At 42.0% G+C, this 12580-nt stretch overlaps 1 pseudogene; it reads right to left on the reverse strand.

Annotated features, from left to right (window-relative positions):
* Positions 1–1607: 1607 nt before the first annotated feature.
* On the reverse strand, positions 1608–1771 carry LOC144505712 (U2 spliceosomal RNA; annotated as a pseudogene).
* Positions 1772–12580: the final 10809 nt, after the last annotated feature.

Consider the following 12580-nt stretch of genomic DNA (forward strand, 5'->3'; position numbering starts at 1 on the left):
AGAGTGACACCACGGCAGAGAGGGGGGAGATGCTAGTGGGACGGAGATTCTAGTTGCGCACCCACTAATTAGATGGTAAGGTATATAAATGCATGCAGATGACCGTTGTGCTGATTTTCAGCGTGGATCCGTCAACGCCAAAAAGCTGAGGCTGGGAGACGCGCTGAGGCCCGAACGCCCAGCGCAAATCCTGCAATTCGGCTGCCGCTAGAATCTGTGCTAAAAAAATCATCACGGCGGGATGGGAGAATCACCTCCAATATGTCATACTGCCATGTGCATAGCACCAGATATTTAAATAATATTCTTATATCGTAAGTTTGCTCATTTAGAAGTGGCATATTTGATGTAAATATTGATTTGACTAATCCAACTGGTAGTTTTCCACTTTACCCTTTTGTCTGCAACAATGTAAAAGCTTTTCTGAGTAGAGGATGAATCATAATTTAAGATTGGCATCTTTACAATTTTTTTCTATCTTGTCTTAGCGATGTCTTGCATGTGCATGAGTTATTACATAATGAAGATGCAAGATCCTGCTTGCATCTAACAGATGTGCTGTGGGCTATTGAAACCAGTTTAACTTTCCATCTGGGCAGAAATTAAGATAAAGTCATGTCAAATTGCTGCCTGTCCTTTCATTCCTCATCTAGGTAGTATCCTCAATTTGAGAGACCTCAAACCACGAGTTGTGCTGTGATTTTACTACGGGGCATGGACAGGAGACTGGCCCCTGAACCACATCTCCCAGAATGGGAATCAAACCTTGTAATATTGGCATTATTCTGATCCACACGCTAATCATCTGGTCAACTGTACTCAAAAATAGAAAATGCTGGAAAATCTCAGCAGACCTGACAGCATCTGTGGAGAGAGAGTATGGCCATTGTTTTGAGTCTGGATGACCCTTCGTCAGATCTGAGTTAGTCAACTGTGTTAATTGGCCCCTACTGTCTCATTGCTCAAACTCTAATAAATAGTTCAGGCAGATTAAACTTTTAGTGACATGGCAGCAGCGTAGTGTAGTTTAGATTTCTCAATGCTTGGATGAGCTTCCAAATCTTCAATGTGTGGATGGGATGGGTGCTGAGCTGAGATTAGGCAAAAAGAGAGCAAGAAAAATGCTGCCAACTACATGTAACTTTTCACAAGAACCCAGTCCAACCCCAGCAGTACAGAAGCCATCCTGTCATTGAGTATCTGATCACCTCAATTCATACTGATTGACTTCAGTCCAGTTCAATCTGATATTCCGAATCAGGCCCCCTATGATGATGTTGTGCAAAGCACACTGCTACTCCTTTGTAATTCTATCAGTAACTCACTCTTACTTAGGTGTGAAGAAGTAGAGGAATCATGACAACATATACCTGTAAACTGAAAGGGAGTCCCCAGACACAAATGTAACCCATCACCTGATCTTCCCTTTCGGTCAAGATGGGGCTGCTACTTTTCCAATTCAATCAAATCAAATCCAATTCAGAGTCTCAACAAGTTGAGACATTTCCGACCCAGGCTGACAAGACAGGGCAAGCGACCAAATTACCCTGTCCTGGGCCTGATCTACATGAGCCAAGCTGATTGGAGGAGGGGGAGGTTTCCTCCTCCAAGGCTTGATCTCATTTGCATCTTAGCCAAAAGGCCGAGATGCCGCTTTAAAAAATTGCTTCATATGAAACATATGAAGCTTAAATGTAACCTAATGACCTCAACCAAGCGCAGCATCCTCTTCATACTACACTTGATCTTAGCCAAAAGGCCGAGAAGCGATTGCTGTTATGCTGTTGGAAAAGACTTGTGGCCACGAGTGGTCATAAGAAGTATTTACGTGAAAACTTTCTGGGTTGGTTCTTTAGCGTACCCATTGGAGTAATGATTGGTATAAACCCCATGAAAATGGAAGAAAGCTGCTGTAGTACATGGAAACTTGCATACAGTGTTCAAAAAGACAGCTCCACCTACACACTTCAACAGTAGATAAAGGGGAATCCAGGTAAGGAATAAATGCCTGCCCCACTCAGTTGACTGTCAAATCACTTAATTACTGGTCTCATGGAACTTTTTTGTAAGAATATCTGGACCCATTGAAACAAGCAGATAACCAAAGTAGCAGGACACAGCGCCAAGCAAATATTCCCATGTCTGGATAGTGATTGAACACCTGCATCATTGTCCAGACCTCCCTATGAAGCTCCACACAGCTAAAAGCTAAATCAGCCTGAACTATTTATTAGAGTTTAAGCAATGAGACAATTGGGGCCAGTTAAGCTTCCTCTTCTCTCTCTCCTTAATTTCAAGGTATTAATCATAGAAATCATAGAAACCCTACAGTACAGAAAGAGGCCATTCGGCCCATTGAGTCTGCACCGACCACAATCCCACCTAGGCCCTACCCCCACATCCCTACATATTTACCCACTAATCCCTCTAACCTACGCATCTCAGGACACTAAGGGCAATTTTAGCATGGCCAATCAACCTAACCCGCACATCTTTGGACTGTGGGAGGAAACCGGAGCACCCGGAGGAAACCCACGCAGACAGGAGGAGAATGTGCAAACTCCACACAGACAGTGACCCAAGCCCGGAATCGAACCCAGGTCCCTGGAGCTGTGAAGCAGCAGTGCTAACCACTGTGCTACCATGCCGCCCTTGAATAATACTCGCCTATTCTTAGCTTCAATTCAAAAACAGGTCCACTGCAGCAATAATAGGGGAAGTAGGAGGAAGATAATGATAGTTTTTTTTAATTCATTCGTGAGGCATGGATGTCGCTGGCTGGGTCAGCATTTATTGCGCTTCCCTAGTTGCCCTTGAACTGAGTGGCTTGCTAGGCCATTTCAGAGGCCAGTTGAGAGTCAACCTCATTGCTGTGGCTCTGGAGTCACATGTAGGCCAGACCAGGTAAGGACAGCGGATTTCCTTCCCTAAAGGACATTAGTGAACGAGATGGGCTTTTCCGACAATCGACAATGGTTTCATGGTCATCAGTAGACTTTTAATTCCAGATATTTTTTATTGAATTCAAATTCCACCATCTGCCGTGGCAGAATTCAAACCTGGGTCCCCAGAACATTAGCTGAGTTTCTGGATTAACAGTCGAGCGATAATACCACTGGGCCATCGTCTCCCTCTGAGGAGGAGTTGACTTGAAAGAGCAAAAAAATGTAACTGCCTCCTAAGCTACGACAACAATAATGAAGGAGATGAATAGGAGGAAGATGATGGAAGACTGAAAATCACCCATTTATTCCTGCACAGACCTCCTACTCCCATTTTCTGTTCTCCAGGCTCCTCTAAGTTATCATTTTTGTCATCTGCTTCTTCAACCACAAGCACCAGTTCAGACAATAGAGGTGAGCAATAAATATTTCCTTGCCACTATTGTCCATAACACCCAAAACACGTTAATTAAGAAAAGTGCCTGTGTTGCTACAATCCTGGACAAAGATAGTTAACCTCTCAGTGAGAAGAAGATTCTGTTGCTTTTTCCCTCTGTAAATTATCATGTCAAAATTGCTGTTGGATATAATAGTAAGGAAATATAACAGTCTTCCACACACTATTTTAATGAAGGTATAGAATCATAGAATCCTGATGATCCCTTCCAGAAGCGCAGAAGGAGGCCATTCGGCCCATCAAGTCTGCACCAACCACAATCGCACCCCGGCCCTATTCCCATAACTTCACGTATTTACCCTGCTAATCCCCTGACATTAGGATCAATTTAGCATGGCCAATCAACCTAACCCGCACATCCTTGGACTGTGGGAGGAAACCAGAGCACCCGAAGGAAACCCACGCAGACATGGGGAGAACATGCAAATGCCATACAGACAGTGACCCAAGCCAGGAATCGGACCCAGGTCCCTGGCGCTGCGAGACAGCAGTGCTAACCACTGTGCCACCGTGCTGCCCCAATATTATTCCATTAATTTTGAAAAATTAATACATTCATTAAAAAAGGAAGCGAAATGTAATTCAAATGGATTAAATGTGTTTTTTAAATAACAGCATTTTCTATCCATATGTCATTTCATTGACAGAGGAAATATCAACTGTATTCAATCGATGCTATCATATGGAAATCATTAATATATACAGTGCATAAATTTGCAAAGCAATGTGATTTTAACTCTGGCACTAACCAGTTCATAATGCACGCAATAATGCTGCTATTAAAATAATACCAATTGGAGAAACTAGGTGTGTCATCATAGATAGCAGCTTTTATTTTACAGATGACGTATCTGAATCTAAATCTGAAACCGTGAATGACTGATCAAAAGGAGGAAGCTGATATTGGAGGATGAAACTGAACAAGTGGGAACAGGAGACGTTGAACATCACTCGTGCTGGAATAACTTTTAACAATGCCACATGTTAGTGAGCTGTGACTTAGTTTGTATCATTCTTGATTCTGAGTCAAAAGGTTCTGGATTTAAGTCCCATTCGAGAACTTGGGCATAAAAATCAGTGTTAACACTCCAGCGCAGTGCTGAGGAAGGGCTACACTGTCAGAGGTGTCAGCTGGAATTCTCCGGCCCTTCATGAACCACCGCTGCTGCCAGCGAGGATGGCGAATTTGGCGCTCAGCCAAATCTCCGTTGCCTGTAGCGGGACTTGAGAATCCCGTTGGTGTGAGAAAATTCCGCCCGTCATCTTTGAGATGAGACGATGATCTGAGACCTGTCTGCCCTTTCAGGTAGACTTAAAGATCCCAAGGCGCTAATTTGAAGAAGAACGTGTAGCTTACAGTAGTGAAAATCAAGAGAAACCCTCACTTCCATTCTAACTGGAAATCTTCTTCCCTCAAAAGCTGTATGTTAGCACAGAAGCTGTGGCAGAATCTTTTGCATTTCTGAAGTGGCAGAATCCTGTACAGCAATCTTGTCTCCAAGTTATTCAAGAAATTTGACTTCATTTCATCCCAATACAGAAGATGAGGCTGCCTCATCTCCAGAAATTCTTCCCATTGCCCACAACGGAGCAGCCTCACACAAAGCAAAGTGTGGCTGTCTTGGCACTGCCGACAGAAAGGAAACAATCCTTCCAAAATATCATCGGGAAATCATCTTTTCCTCAAAGGCTTACAGGAATTTTGTCTTTTTAAAATCGTCATCTACACCATTGACATTTCAGTTCTTCAATATCTTTTCAGTCTTTGATATGGTAGTGAATGAGACAACCTGGAGTTGGTAATCATTTGTCTTCTGAAAGTCTTTCCCTATGTGTTTTAATGGAGTAACAAGTTCCTCAGAAAGACCTGAATTCTTCCCTACTGGTCCCAGAGAGTGCAAATGTTGACGTCCTTCAGTCTTCTTCCTTGGATCAGTCTTTCATTGAAAACTCCTCATTGACTTTACAGTATAGAGAGGGCCAATGGGCCTGTTCCTGTGCTGTATTTTTCTTTGTTCTTTAGTAGTTCTGAAACCTACATTGTTACCAGCAATGCTGCCAAATTGCTGTCCCGTTCTGCTGCTGATGATGTCCTGCAAGGCAAAGAAGAACCTCCACATGTCTATACCTGGACACTCAGATCCCCACGAGCCTCAGAGTTCTGCAATCTCTCTCCATTTTTATAATATGATGTTTCTATTCTTCCTGCCAAAGTGGAAAAGTTCACATTTTCCCACATAATATTCCATCTGCCAAATTTTTGCCCATTCACTTAACATATCTCTAACCATTTTTAGACCCCTTATGTCTTCTTTACAACTTACTCTCCTATCTATCTTTGTGTCAGCAGCAAATTTAGCAACCGTGCATTTTGCTGTTTCATCCAAATCATTGAGCTAGATTATAAATAGGTAAGGCTCCAGTAAAGATCCTTTGGCACTCTGTTACTTCTTGCCATTTTGAAAATAACCAATTTATCCTTCGTCTCTGTAAAGACTTCAATCAAGTCTTTGAGGTTGGCCTTTTGGAATATGAACACCCTGATTAAGGAGACATCAAAAGATGTCCCTGATTAATGAGTCAATTGCTGGGCCAATCAGGGAGTCTTTCCTTGTATTTAACCGGGAGTGTCAGTCCCTCTGGAACTCCCGAAGGTAGACTGCTGACTGATAGCACTCTGTGTACTGCTGTTGGAATTGTAAATAAAGCGATTTCCATTGAGGGACTTCTGCCTCCAAAGACTTATTACAGTCTCTGTGTTCTGTTAGCCAATTAATCCTCTATCCATTACTCCTTACACAATGAGTTCTTTGTTGTGGGACCTTGTCAATTGCCTTTTGGAAATTCAAGTACATCAGATCTGCAGGTTTCCCCTTATCCATGTTGCTTGTGATTTCATCAAAGAATTCTGATGACTTAGGCAAACATGATTTCCTTTCACAAAACCATACTGACTGTGCCTGATGATATTAAGATATTCTAAGCACTCTGCTATAACCTCCTCAGTAATAGATTCTTGCATTTTCCCTCTCACAGATGTTAGACTAACTGACCTGTAGTTTCCTACTTACTGTGTCCCTCCTTTGTTGGACAGTGGAGTTACATTCACCATTTTCCAATCTGATGGGACCTTTCCAGAATTTAGGAATTTTGGACAACTAAAACCAAAGCACCTTCTATCTCAGCAGACACTTCTTTTGAGACGCTAGGATGAAATACATCACAACCAGAGAATTTGTCGGCTTTTAGTTCTAGTAAGTTTCTCTGTTCCCTTCCTTGGTGATTTGAATTGTTTTAAGTTCCTCTTTCCCTTTTATCTCTTGATTTATACATATTTCTGGGATGTCATTTGTGTCTTCTGTAGTGAAGACAGACACAAATATCTGTTCAATGCATCTACCATTTCCTATTTCCCATTCTTAATTCCCCAGACTCACTCACTAGACAACCAATGCTCACTTCGGTTATTCTTTCCCTTTTTAGAAATCTGCAGGGAAACTCTTACTTATCTTATTTTTCTAGCTACCTTTCTCTCATACTTTATTCTCTCCCTAATTTTTAAAATCATTCTCTGCTGGTTTTATATTCTGTCCAATCTTCTGACCTGCGACTAATCTTCACAGAATTGTACACTTTTTTTCCTTCAGTTTGTGTGTTTACTCAGTGATGTGAAATGTCTCCTTAACTTCCTCCACCATTTCTCTACTGGCCTACCCCTTAACCTAAATTCCAGTTCACTAATATCCACTCTTCTCACCCTCCAACTGAACACAAAACTTAATCATGTTCTGATTATTGCAACCAAGGGGCTCCTTTACTGTGAGGTTTTTGATTAATTCTGTTTCATTGCCAGTTGTAGAAAAGCCTGCTCTCTGATTCACTTTAGAATGTGCTGTTCTAAGAAACTGTCCTGAAAACATACTATGAACTCATCTTTCCAGACTACCTTTGCCAGTGTGACACTTCCAAAATATATGTAGATTAAAATCACCCATGATTATTGCCATATCTTTCTCACAAGCCCCCATTATTCCTTCCTGTATAGCCCACCCTACAGTACAGGTTACTGTTAAGCAACCTATAAAGTATTCCCAGAAATAACTTCTGACCTTTGCTATTTCTTATCTCTACCCAAATGATATTTAGAGCTAAGGACATTTCTGACCTTTGCTATTTCTTATCTCTACCCAAATGATATTTAGAGCTAAGGACATTTCTCTCATTTGTACTAATGCCATCCTTAATTACCAGACAAACCTCCCCTCTTTTTCCTAACTTCCTATCCTTCTGGGCTGTCAAATACCCTTGAATGTTCAGGTCCCAGACTTGGTCACCTTGCAGTCACGTCTCTAATGGCTATCAGAGCATATATATTTATTTCTACTTGAGCTCACAATTCATCCATTTTTTAATGAATTCTTTATTATGAATTTGGGCGGCACGGTAGCACAATGGTTAGCACTGCTGCTTCACAGCTCCAGGGACCTGGGTTCGATTCCCGGCTTGGGTCACTGTCTGTGTGGAGTTTGCACATTCTCCTCATGTCTGCGTGGGTTTCCTCCGGGTGCTCCGGTTTCCTCCCACAGTCCAAAGATGTGCGGGTTAGGTTGATTGGCCATGCTAAAATTGCCCCTTAGTGTCCTGGGATGCGTAGATTAGAGGGATTAGTGGGTAAAATATGTAGGATTATGGGGGTAGGGCCTGGGTGGGATTGTGGTCGGTGCAGACTCGATGGGCCGAATGGCCTCTTTCTGTACTGTAGGGTTCCTATGATTCTACATACATTTAGATACTGAGCCCTTAATTATGTATTTTCATTATTTTTGCAAACTCTGGCTTACCCTGCTGGTGGACTCTTACAGGTACTCTCTGCTCCTCCGTACCAAGTTCTGATTAGCATCACTGCTACCTTGAGTTTTTGCCTGCTCTCTTCAAATTATCATCACTTCCATCAATTGATTCCTCACCCGCACAACTTTGATTAAAGCCCTCTCTACCTCACTACTTATATGACTTCCCAGAACACTGGGCCAAATAGACAAAATCAGACGACTGTAGCCTGGGGGGAGCTGTGACTGCCTTCTGGAAAAAATTGTCCGGGTAACTTTCCCTCTTCCTGATGCATTACACAGTTCAGTCTCCAGTTCATTAACTCTGAATTGAAGTTCATTGAGCTGTTGGCACGAACTGTAGAAATGTTTTCTTGAATCACGTTGGCATTCATCAGTTCCCACATACTGCAGCTGCAGTACATCACCTGAACTGCCAACTTTACTGTATTTTACTTCGCTAATTAATTAATTAACAGGTTAAGTTATGATGGATGCCTCTTAATCACCTTCATTTTCTAGTGCGTTCTGTAATGAGCTATAGTGCTACTTTTCCTGTCAGCCCCCATGAAAATCATATATATTGATGCAAAGGAGCGATATGACTGCACTCGAAGAGCTACTAATTCCTGTTTATGGTTGTCACTCAGTCATTGTCTCACATTATGGGTAAATTCCTGCAACAATCAGGAGGCAGCAAATTCTGGTGACTGAAGTAGTTGCACATTTTATAGACCTAACTGCCACTGCGACATGTTTCTTTGCTTCCTGCATTTCCGTTCTCGATGGGAGAGAAAGCAAATAGGCCTCAAGCACCTGAAATTAGGGTGCTAAGACGCTGCTGCAGTTAACTTGGCAGGTGTCACATTTAATATAAAGTAAGTTGGAAGGAGAGTCACTTTCCCCTCGGGTAAGTTGCCCCGCCTAGCAACCTAACTGAATTCTCACAACCGTGAACATCAATGGCTGGCAGAATTGGGTTCCAGGCACTTTCTTGGCCTTAACCCTTTAAACTGTAATAAATGGACCTTTTTGTAAAGCCCTGAATCTTGGCACGAATGTGACACAGATCTGTATAATAGCTATCAATATACAGCAAAGCAAATAATTCTAGATCCTACTTGTCAGTTGGAGCAATGCCAATTACAGTCAAAGGATTTTTCTTACCTTAAATTAATAGAAACAAACAATATAGTTCTCCAATCACACAAATACAAAGTTGGAACAAAAAGTACTATTGATCTGATCTAGTTCCATATCAGTTCTGAGATGTAATTAATTTTCTGACTGTATTGAAACTCCCACATAGGTTGGAGAATATATTAATTGCAACAGAAAGTTAACAATATCAGAATTTTTTATAATAATTTCTGTTTTTTTTATTCAGTTGCAAAATAAATAGCATTAAAAATAATGTTACCAAGGTAACTGTGATAAATATCTTGCCATATTTATCTCTGGATCATTATCAATGTGTCAATTAATCAACAAGAACCATTCATCCTTAGATCTATCTTGGCGGAAACACGGCACAGGTGTTGGTGAAGTTGTCCAATATTTCAAACATAGGTCGCAAGTCTCCTGAAGGCAAAGCATGAAATCAAGTAGCTTCCAAAAAACTTTGGGCAGCAGAATTTTCCAAACAAGGAAATAAAGGCCAAGAATTTCTCAAAGACTTGCACCATTGCAAGGCTGCAGGGCTCAACGGGCAGCACAAAGGTCCAAGGAAATGATGATGTAACTGACTCATGTCATATATATTTTGGGGATCATTGCCACCTCTTTGTTCACACCCTCTATCAAAATCAGCACTGATCACAAATTTGTTGAATGATTCAATGAAACCTTGATCACCACTGTCTTAGATCACTGAAGAATGACAATGATGCGTGTTTTGACTTTATTCCATATGCATTAGGCGGTATGGTGGCACAGTGGTTAAAGTAAAGTAAAGTTTATTTATTAGTCACAAGTAAGGCTTACATTAACACTGCAATGAAGTTACTGTGAAATTCCCCTAGTCGCCACAATCCGGCGCCTGTTCAGGTCAATGCACCTAACCAGCATGTCTTTCAGACTGTGGGAGGAAACTGGAGCACCCGGAGGAAACCCACGCAGACATGGGGAGAACGTGCAAACTACATACAGACAGTGACCCAAGCCGGGAATCGAACTGTGTTCCTGGCACTGTGAGGCAGCACTGCTAACCATTGTGCCACCGTGCCGCCCTCACAGTGCCAGGGACCCAGGTTCGATTCCCGCTAATGTCACTGTCTGTGTGAAGTTTGCACATTCTGTCCGTGTCTGCGTGGATTTCCTCCGGGTGCTCCGGTTTCCTCCCACACTCCAAAGATGCGCGGGTTAGGTGGATTGGGCATGCTAAATTGCCTCTTAGTGTCAGGGGGACTAGCTAGGGTTTATTCATGGGGTTATGAGGATAGGGCCTGGGTGGGATTGTGGTCGGTGCAGACTTGATGGGTTGAACGGCCTCCTTCGGCACTGTGGGATTCTATGAATAATCCCTATGGATTTAGTTAGTGGGCAGAAATGTTTCAGATATGCCTGGGTAGTTAGAATTTTTCCACCAGACTTTAAGTCCAAAATCTTTTTGTCCTGTATGTCACTGGAAGTATAAGATGACAATGGGGCAATGGGATATCTGTGACCCCATAGTTTAAAAAAAGGGACAAACAAAATATATCCTTAAGCAATAAGATTTGAGTATTGAGAAATTAACAGAGAAAATCCTGAGGAGAGGTGAATTTGAATGGGTGGTACAGAAAGAGAAATAAAGAAAGGGAAAAGAAGACTGGATTAAGAGACAGATAGAGAGAGAAGGGTAGAAGAGAAAGTAAAAAAAGTTTAAGAGGTTTTAAATGTTATTGTGATAAAATCTTCAACAATTCACCAGCAAAAGGAATGTCATAAACAGTAGGATTCCATATGCTTTTTAAGAACCTTCGGAATTCACCCTGCCACTTTCAAAGACTTACATATGCATTGTCTGTTACTTCAGGCCATTTAAAATTGTGCTATTAAGCTTATAATGTCTCTTCTCATTCTTCCGACCAAAATGAAGCTCTTCAGACTTCTCTGTGTTAAATTTCTTCTGCCATGTGTCTGCCTATTTTACCTGTCTGTTTATATTCCACTGAAGCTTGTTACTTTGACTCCACGTGGGCTGCCCAGTTTCTTGTTCTCACATGGAGTGAATTAAGTTGTTTGAAGTAGGCAGCTGTAAAGACGGGGACCTCAGTAGGAGGCAGAGTTGAATCATCCACTTGGCTTTTCTGGCTGAAGATGATTTCAAATGCTTCAACCTTTGTATTTTGAACTGATGTGCTGGGCTCCTCCATCTTTGAGGATGAGGATAATTTTGAAGCCTCTTCCTCCAGTTCATTGGCAGAACCACAGAGCTTTGATCTAACCCATTGGTTGGGTGATCGCTTAGCTCTGTCTAACTCTGGCAGAAGACAGTCAACATAATTTTTGAGACCCCCAGTTTTATATGCACACAACAGTATCTATCCCCCTGAATATACTGTCCACTTCCAATACCACATTCTTTTCACTCTCCCTGGTTGAATGGCGTCCTATACAAGCATACTTTGGTCAGTTTGCTCAACAAATCTGCTGACTTTCCCAATTTCCACACAGGCAGACAGAACATTGTTCTTGATGGATAAGGTCAAGTGTAAGGTTCCCCGGCACTGTACATAGGATGCCTTTATTTGTCTGACTCAGCCACATCCATCCTATAGATCTTTGAGGACTAGTGTAGTATGCAGAGCTGGCCACCAGGTAACAGCAAAGGTTTAGATTGCTTGACTGGTCAGGAGGTGCCCTGCGGCACTCACCCATGAATACAGATACCTGTTGACATGTTGCATGATCCAAAGTCTGCTGTTCATGAGGGACTAGCTGTTAGTAAATGTAATTGTACCAGAAGGTCAAGCTCTGGTGCCATAATGGGAGAAGAAAGGAAAGGAGGAGAAGGAAGCAGGAGCACCAGAAGCTTCCAGGTAAATGGTCCACAGCTGGGGAGGATGCTCACTGCTTTTTAATTGAAGGGCACTTTTGAGCGACATGCTTCACTATCGGACTCCAGAGCCACTGTTGCCACAAGATGTATCTTCATGACTTATCCATCAGATAATCCAACATGTGCATTCATCCTTTCAACCTTTTCCCCATGAAGATCAAACTCTGTGAGCATCATTATTCTTTATCTCCATTGGAAACAAACAGTGGAAATATGTCATAACCAACAGCACTTAGAAATATTAAACTCTTCATCCTGGTGCTCACCCTTATTGGCTCTCTATAAGTGCTTTTATGTGGCCTAGTGCTTC

Source organism: Mustelus asterias, chromosome 16 (assembly GCF_964213995.1).
Source record: "Mustelus asterias chromosome 16, sMusAst1.hap1.1, whole genome shotgun sequence".
NCBI classification, from domain to species: domain Eukaryota; kingdom Metazoa; phylum Chordata; class Chondrichthyes; order Carcharhiniformes; family Triakidae; genus Mustelus; species Mustelus asterias.